The 8710-nt window shown below is 42.0% G+C and overlaps 2 long non-coding RNA genes across 5 annotated transcripts; one reads left to right on the plus strand and one right to left on the minus strand.

The window, feature by feature from the left end:
- Positions 1372 to 8481, minus strand: LOC110432014. 4 transcript variants are annotated; one of them, XR_002449469.1, is made up of 9 exons: positions 7730 to 8481; positions 7606 to 7650; positions 7340 to 7414; positions 6166 to 6239; positions 5323 to 5416; positions 5057 to 5120; positions 4850 to 4978; positions 1813 to 3057; positions 1372 to 1732 (listed from the first exon to the last, which is right to left on the minus strand). It is a non-coding gene; the product is annotated as an uncharacterized LOC110432014 (long non-coding RNA). The 4 variants fall into 4 exon arrangements; XR_002449466.1 differs by lacking the exon at positions 6166 to 6239 and having other exon boundaries at positions 1386 to 1732; positions 7730 to 8473; XR_002449468.1 differs by lacking the exons at positions 6166 to 6239; positions 7606 to 7650 and having other exon boundaries at positions 1383 to 1732; positions 7730 to 8473.
- Positions 3179 to 4416, plus strand: LOC110432015. Its single transcript, XR_002449470.1, has 3 exons — positions 3179 to 3537; positions 3625 to 3692; positions 3815 to 4416. It is a non-coding gene; the product is annotated as an uncharacterized LOC110432015 (long non-coding RNA).

The raw sequence follows: 8710 nt of genomic DNA on the forward strand, positions 1-8710 counted from the left end.
GTAACCATCTTGTATAAGACTGGGTACTTCTTCTTGTTTGGGAGCTCGGCTAAGATGAGGCGATCATACTGCTCTGGGCACGTGATCTTGTACTTCCTATCCATGATTAGTAAAAAATGTGCATGTGGCAGACCCCTTTTTTGGAATTCCACAACATAAACGTGTGCTCGCACCTTTCCGAGGATATCCTTTTTTAGTAGCCTATCCTTTAGCTCTTGTAGTTTTGCTCTAAAGACTCGAACAACAAGATCTGGACGATCTTGTGGTGTCTGGCCAGGGTAGAGTTCATGCTTGATCTCATCCCAGTTTGGGTTACATGTCATAGTGAGGAAGATGTCTGGTTTACCAAACCTCCATACCAGAGCCATGGCATCCATGTACCGACGCCTCATGTCACGTGGGCCTCCAATAAAGGATGAAGGCATTACTGTCCGCTTTCCAACAGCTTCTGCTCTACCTTCACCAGCATGTAGGCTATCAACCAATACTTGGTATAGGTCTGCCCTAATATCATCTTGATGGTTGCGTATATAATCTAATCGAGAACTCTCGATCTTGATATATGTGTCAACTGCAAACTGCTGGAACAGACGCTTGCCGTATAGTATGGGATTAAATTTTCCTGGGCGCATCTGTAACTTGTAGCAGTAGTAGTCACGCACAGACACACATAGTCTACCAGGGGAGTCTACAAAAAATAGCCATGAATTAGAGTTGTTTGTAGAATAACCACTAAGGTACATGTATGCGAAGTATGTAAATAAGAAGAATAACATACCTATTTCTTCTTCTGACCCACTACGAGCCTTTTGTAGGGCACGATACTCGATGACTTCTTCCATACTAATTCTTTTCTTTGGAATATCCATGTGCCACCCAAGCTCACCCTTAGGAAAGAATAGAGGGTATGAAAGAGCATCATACCATCCATGATATGAGCGGATGCCATGTCTACTTCTATCTTTCCCATGTAGGACAACACTATTCTAGAACTGACCAAGGAGTTCGCTTCCCTCGATCCAAACAGCAGCCACCTCGGAAGTTGATTGTACATTGTATGTTCTTTGGTCCAGCCTCTGGTCAAGGTTTAGCATGACATGATAGTTCTCGAGGTGGTCAGCTTGGCCTACACTTCTAAGATGTTGTGAGTATGGGTTGTCACGAAGGATGGCCACCAGCCTCTCAATGACTTCCTTATCCTTTTGGTACTTCTCTTCATGACATCGTCGATAACGATGCTCAAGGCTTGGATCATCATCGTGCAAGTAAAGCTCAAGATGTCTTGCCTCCTTACCATCTTCTATGCCAAATGACCTTATGTTGTGATAGATTTGGCCGTGTGCACGGAAGGTGTATATGCCACTATTTTTCATGCTTGCAGTAGCGCTATCAAGGCGACAATATAGAGATGTGAAAGAGAAATGGCCATTGAAAAACCTAATGCTATTACGAAAGTGCCTAGCATCTGCATCGTCACATGACCAAAGCCTCATAAGCTCATCAGGTACATTCGGCTCATTGAGCTCGACCTACCCGTTGTGACAACAGAACCCAGGTGATTCATGCTCAAACCTTTTCGCATTGCAGTGGTCACAATTTGCGACAGGTTTTAGCATATGGGTATCAGTAGGCATGTTACTATACACCTCATCATATTGGTCAGGTACTTCAGGGATAGAAGTCATGTCTTCCTCAAGGTCATTGTCTTGGACATCGTCATCATCTTCCTCATCTTAAATAACATGTAAGACACAATAGTTTAGATAAAAGCAGTGGAATATTTGATTTCAATTTGGTCTTTCGCACACATACCATGCCCAGCAAACAGGTATCCCTCATCCTCTTCAAATATATCTCCCTCATCATCATCTATGGCTATCAAAGATACATGAGTTAGTAGAACTATGGGTAAAAATAAACAAAGGAGTTCAAATAGTTTATAGAATGTTAGAAAACAATGTAAATTACCACTATCATCGAATAGTGGTGTCATCGGTATGTCTGGCCTAGGCTTAAGGATACGTCCTATCCCTTCTGATAAGGGCATGTTGGTCATAGCTGATTGAGGCAAGGGCGTGTTAACATCCACTTGGCCTTTAGTAATGCATTCACAATCATAAAACAATGGTGTCATTAGTGTGATTGATGTAGCTTGAACTTTGGATCCTACATTTTCTGTTAATCATGAAATGACCAAGGATCATTAGGTTAATATGTTATACATGTCATCTAAATGGGATAACAAGGCATCCACCATTGTTGCTCACAGCTGAATGAGGCAAGGATGTGTTAACATCCACTTGGTCTTCAGCTATGCAGTCACCATCTTTATTAGATGTCCTTGTGTTCGAACCAATACGACGCTCAAACCTCGTGTTATGATAGGTCAATAATGCATGTCTTTGACCAGATGAAATATGTGATCTATGTGGCATATGGCCAGGTACTAACTCATCACATCCTTCATCCTCGACCACATGAGGTGGAGAAATATAAAGAGATGTTGCACTGGACTCTGGGATAACCCAATCACTGGATTTTGTCATGGATCCATGAGCTCCAGATGCGCCCGCAGTGGGCCAAACAAGCTCAGGAGTAAATAACGGGTTCTCCATGGTGATAGACTCCGGGTGCAGGGTGTGCTTTCGCAGTTCTTTGAATTTGTTCTTAGACAGTTTTAATGTCTCCTTACGCTTGGGTTCACTATTGTATAGCCTTTGCGCTCGCGCCTTGCTTCCCTTTGTTTAGGCGTCATGTTTTTGTACCATTCACTTGTAGTTACTTTTTGATGTACTTTTTGTACCAATAGTACTATCCTTCTCTATAGTCTTCATTTCTAGCTCATCTATCAACAAAATCATATAAATACATTTATTAGCTATATTGTTTCATATCATTGCACAACATCATTTTCATAGACCTAAAATACTTCAGCATCTTAAATTACATGATAATCGAGTGGACATGTTCTCATCAACAATATTGTTGGTATAATAAGAATCATTCTTATGGAGCCAGTCATCTGTTTCGCCAGGATCAACGATGCGGCATCATCATCTACAAAATTGTACACATTATATATATATATATATATATATAGGGTAATTCCTTTCTACACCAACGTGTAACTACTCCGACCTCCGCACCCAGTCTATTCCACAGCCTACGTATCAACTCCTGTATAACTAAACCATATCTATTTGATTAACGGGTCAAAGTGGTGAACCCGTTAACTAATGTATATATTAGAAAATTCTGTTCTCATTCACCGTATCCGCCGGCCACACGAGTGGTCTCGCGGACGTCTGCTCGTCGATCTACCGGCGGCCGCGCTGATGCCTCTCCCTGACTGGCGGCCGCGTAGATGCCTCCTCCTACTTGTGTCTGTGCAGGCGCATCCTCTCCAACTGACGATGGTTCCGTGTTTTGGAGTTGGCATCGCATAGGGGCACGGTGTGCCCTCACCTACATCGGCAGGCGGCGGCCCTTGGTCGGAGTTCTCCAGCTCTGTGTGCGGGTGCAGGTCGAAGCTCCGCGGTGAGTGCTCATGTTGTGTATTTTCATTGATCTAGCTAGTTTATAGTATTTTTAGATCTAATTGAATTAGTCGTCTTCTTTTACCAGATGCAGATCTAGATGCAGCTTCTTTCACTAGTCATGGGAGGCGACTGATGGGCTGTTGGCCAGTACAGGTACACGTACATATATGTTTTTTTTTGTATTTTTTTGCTTCATTCAGGTTGATCAGAATGTGGAATGAAAAATTGATTAGTTTACTTCTGCACCCATTCATTTTTGTATTCTTTACGAACAGGTAGTAAATCGCATCTCGGTGAGCCACGTCTGCATCGCTGATGTTGTTCGACATTCTGCGTCTATGCGACAACCACGAAGCATTCAGAATTGAGTGGATCGGTGACCAAACTGAGAGATAAATGTTAGTACATACTTCTATAATAATGTATGAACTGATACTCCAGAAAAAGGTATCTACATATACTCGTTTATCAAAAAGTATGTACCTATACTTAGGAAAGGTATCTGTATATACTTGTTTTTCAAAAAGTATGTAGCTGTACTTAGCGTACTTCCGTGATATTACATTATGAGAGATAAATACTAATAATATAATCATGTGTCAGATAAGTATATAAACATACTCCCCAATCTGTATACTTTCCTACGAACGAGTATATTCTCATACATATATATATATATATATATACTCTGTTCTCCAAACGAGCATCGGTTGATCCCCGTTAAATATGTATGGGTTCATTCTCTCCTTGGATATACTCATTAATTAAAAAACAACTATCTAATCATACCCTTTCTTAAATAATGCGTACGTACACATATATACTCTAACAAGTATGCATTCGTACTGGCTGTTTTCACATGGATGCATATATGACAGTAAAAAAAACTGTAGGAAAAAGAACAAGTATACAAAATCGGCGCCGGCGGCCAGTCACAAATCATGCAGTGTATAGCGACATCAACTCAACACATGCAGACGTACGTGCTATATGCATGTATATGGGCATACTCACAACGCACGTATGTTATTAACGCCTCAATTTTTTGAATTCCTATAAATACGCCCGCATAGTAGGTGTTATAATTGGATTGTATTCAAACCCGTTAGCTCCACTAACACGGGCCCGTTAGCTAGGTCCGCGCGGGGCTGCCTCCTTCGCGCGTGTAGACTCTAGGTGCGTGTAGATACTCGTACGTGTAAAAATCACTCACCCTATATATATATATATATATATATATATATATATATACAAGAAAAGTAAATGTCAATTTATCATGTGATGACAATATTTAGGATTTCACGTATTACAGTTTGTAGTTCGAAGAACATGTTGGTTTTTTCTCTGATGGTATTTTTCACGACGTCTCTTGTTAATTGCATCCTTTTGTTCAAGCCATCGAGCTCTATCCCTTTCTCTCTTACGTTCTTTAGCATTGACTGCACATAATTTAATAGTAATATAAGTTACCATATATAAGTACATGCCATATACTATTTGACACGATATTATTTTACCTTCTTTGGCAGTGTTAGTTTTGTCTCCCAATGGTGCACGAGAATTTTTATCCATTATATGAATCTATAATAAAAACATTGAAATAATTAATATTTTTTTGCAATTAGCACTTAAGAGCTAGCAGTTAGTAGAAATGTTGTATGAAAAATAGAAACCAACAGCCACTAATTCCAGCGGAAAACATACCGAGAATCCAGACTATGTATACATACCAGAAAGTTATCATAATTTTAAGTTGGACTGTGTATACATAACAGAAAGTTACCCGAGGATCTGGAGAATAGTGATATGTGCTTAATGGACCAACTATGTCAACAGTTAAGGATGGAATTCTCCTTACATAAAATCTTTGCAAATTTCTGCATAAAAAACCAAAAGTTACTGAACTTCACTATGTGTATGATCAGTAAGCCACACAATGTAAGGGAACAAAAGGAATCACAACTAAGCATCATATTATGAGTCCAAGAGCATGTCAATATATGACTAACAAGAAAGGCAAATAAGGAGGGTTCTAGCATGTCAATATCAGACTCATAAACAATATTTTTGTCTACGCGGAGAATTAATCCAGACTGTCAAGAAAATTATACTATAGAAAAAATAGAGATAGGAATAGCATCTGTTTTTAGTTTTGCTTGAGAACAAGTAGCATCTGCATTTTTGCAATTGTTGGACTGATACAGTTTTACCATGCAAAGAGGTGCTGCATAATGTAAAAGCAAAATCCATATCCTTCACCTTAGGATTCCATCTACTTTTAGTGCTTGATATTGTCGAACAACTACAGTTTTATAGAAAAAAACACGGCCGATTCTGAACACAAAGCGAATAAATGGCCAATCGCGATGCCATTGCAGTGATACATTTTCAATGGATTGTGGCATTAGTCGAAAGAAAATAATTATGACAAGTACTTCTAAATATTCAATACACATGGTGTTTGTTATCTGCAAGTAAATCAACTCTGCCGTGAAGGATAAACAGAGGGATCTCAACTGCATTTGCATACAATGAATCAAGATAAAACAGATAAAAAAGCATCGCCCCCAGATGTTGTGGTAAAACAGCACAAATAAATCATAAGATAAACTAAGATTTTGTATACCTTCTTGTGTACAACAGCTGATGTATGTTTTTTTTTTTTGAAAAGATGCTTGATTTTCAGAGCCAGTTGTTAAACTGTAAACAAAATATGGACATTTCAGTTTTACATCTTATTATTCCAGTTAATGAAAGAGGCAAAACAAACATAGAAAATCAAAGAGGTGCAAAATGACCAAATATTTCTTTTTATAAGAATGGTCAAGTATTAAAATCACTAATTAGTAAAAATTTTCACCATATGGCTCATTGTGCTGTAGCAGGGGGCAACCAAGCAAGAGGAGAACCGCACAAGGGCTAGGCTGCAGCCTGCAGGGGCACTGCTTGTTCGCTTGGTGGTTGTGTGCCTGGCGGTTGACGCCCTGGCCAATTGGGTTGCTGTGGGCTTGGCGCCTAACACCCAAGGCAACTCAGTGATGGCATGGATGCGAGGGCAAGCGCGGAGAAGGGCAGCGCGCAGGGAGCGAGGCCGGCGGGCGATGGCGACATAAAGAAGAGATCTCCGGGAAGGAAGGTCCTGGTTCTGGAGCGCACGTAATGGGGTCAGAGTACTATGGTCTATATTGGAATATCTTTTGGTCTGTCAGATGACAAAGGAAACATAGAAAAACCATTTGTGTTTTCCCTGGTGTTGAAGGCGATCGGATAAGATCATATGCAGAGAGACGTGTATACCAAACAAAATTACAAGGAGTCAGCTGTCTCCTTTTTGCTTCCATCCTGGAAGTTCACATCTCTAAAAAAAGGCTAACTGCTCAGGCAATCCTTGAATTAGCAGGATACTACTATATAGGCTTAACATACATGCTAATAATGTCTGCTTATTGTGAATTAGCAGTAGGCTTAACATACATACTACTAATAGTTGTTAGTTAGGAATTAGCAGTAGGCTTTTCCTGAATTAGCAGGAGACTTAAGAATATAGGCTACTCAGGATAGAGCCTACTGCTACTTGCAGGAAACATAAGCTCATCAAGTCTGAGATATACGTACCCTTAACTGGCAAATCGGTATGGGTTTCTTCTGTGGAGGGATAACTCTATGTGCTGTTTTTATTGGTTCAGTGACAAGGCACCCCCACAATCCTTTGTCCAGATTATTCTTGTTTACTACCATGCAAGACAAATGTACTGCATAGATTGCTACATACTATTGAACTAAGATTATGTAATTACTACCTTGCAAAGCTTATGCAGAAGTTTTCCTTCACCAAATCCCAGCTCCTTCTCCACCACTGTGATCACCTCTCTGACCTGCGATATTTGTTTGACATCACATAACTGATAGTATTCATATTTGTGAGGATGGCGACATTTACAAGCAGTTAGCAAAACACAAAAATGTAACAGTTAAAGAATAATGCTTTACAGTCTGCATTTGTTCAGAAGTCAGGGCACTAAAATTTTAATTTTAACATAAGGAATTGAGTTGGGCAGAGTTGTACCTTACTTTTCCACACACAAGAGTTCTCATCAGCAGGCAAGCAACGCTTAGCTCACAAGAGTCATCGCACTTATCAATCCACTGGAGAAACGTAGAAAATAAGAAGAGGAAAAAGAAGAGCCTACCAGCAGTGGACGGTCGATCCAAGGGAAGCCAGATGGCCTAAGTCGGGGGCGAGTTGCTGCTGCGGGGTTAGGCAGTGGCCGCACGGCGTGGACGCGGTGGCTGGAGGGCGCAGATGCTCCTCAGCCAGCAAAGGGCACAGCGACGGTGGGGGCGTCGGAGGCCACAGGCGAGGTTAGAAACGGCAGAGGGTGGAGCAGCGCCTGGAGGCAAAGCGTGATGTCGAGATCTCCGAAGACCTTGACCGGCACTCTCGGCCTCGAGCTCCGGAACTGCGATGGAATCAGCAACTTCGCAGAGGCTGTTCCTCGCTGGAGTTATACAGTCGAGCGAAGCGGGGTCACGGCTCCTCTTGCTGGTCGGCCGGCGGGAGAAGACGTGGTGAGTGCGTCGGCGGAGTAGTGCTGCAGCGTCGGTGTCGAGCGGCGGCGGCGGCGGCGGCCCAAACCCCGGCAGCGGCGGCGAGCGGTCGGCGGCACTAGCGTCGGGGAGCTGACGGAAGCTGCAGCCTCGCTGTCATGTGGTCGGGGCACCAGGATAAATGGGTGTGGCACCGCCGTTGCCGATTGGGAGCTGAGTGGCACCGCCGTTGCCGATTGGTTTGAAGCCGCCGCAGCCGATTGGGAAGGAAGGACGGGCAGACCAACGCCGATTGGGGATGTCGCTATGCCTTGGATCGATGACGTGGTGGGAGTGAGGAGGTTTCGTAAAGCAACACGCCTACAGGGAGTGCTGGGCGGTCACGCGAGCCAGCGAGCGTGCGAAGCCGGTTCAACGATTCTGTTTTCAATTTTTTAGTTGTAGAGATATTGTTATTTGTCTACTTTGATTATATGCTTAGTGTTGATGGTAAATAACTCCTAATTTTAACTGTCAACTAGACATGAAAATGGATCTATATGCAAACACCTAATAGATATAGGGTTATCACTAACAGAATTCTATAAGTTTTGGAGATTGTTTGTTTCTCTAGGGTGTCAGCT

The sequence above is a fragment of the Sorghum bicolor genome, chromosome 1 (assembly GCF_000003195.3).
Source record: "Sorghum bicolor cultivar BTx623 chromosome 1, Sorghum_bicolor_NCBIv3, whole genome shotgun sequence".
Taxonomy (NCBI): Eukaryota; Viridiplantae; Streptophyta; class Magnoliopsida; order Poales; family Poaceae; genus Sorghum; species Sorghum bicolor.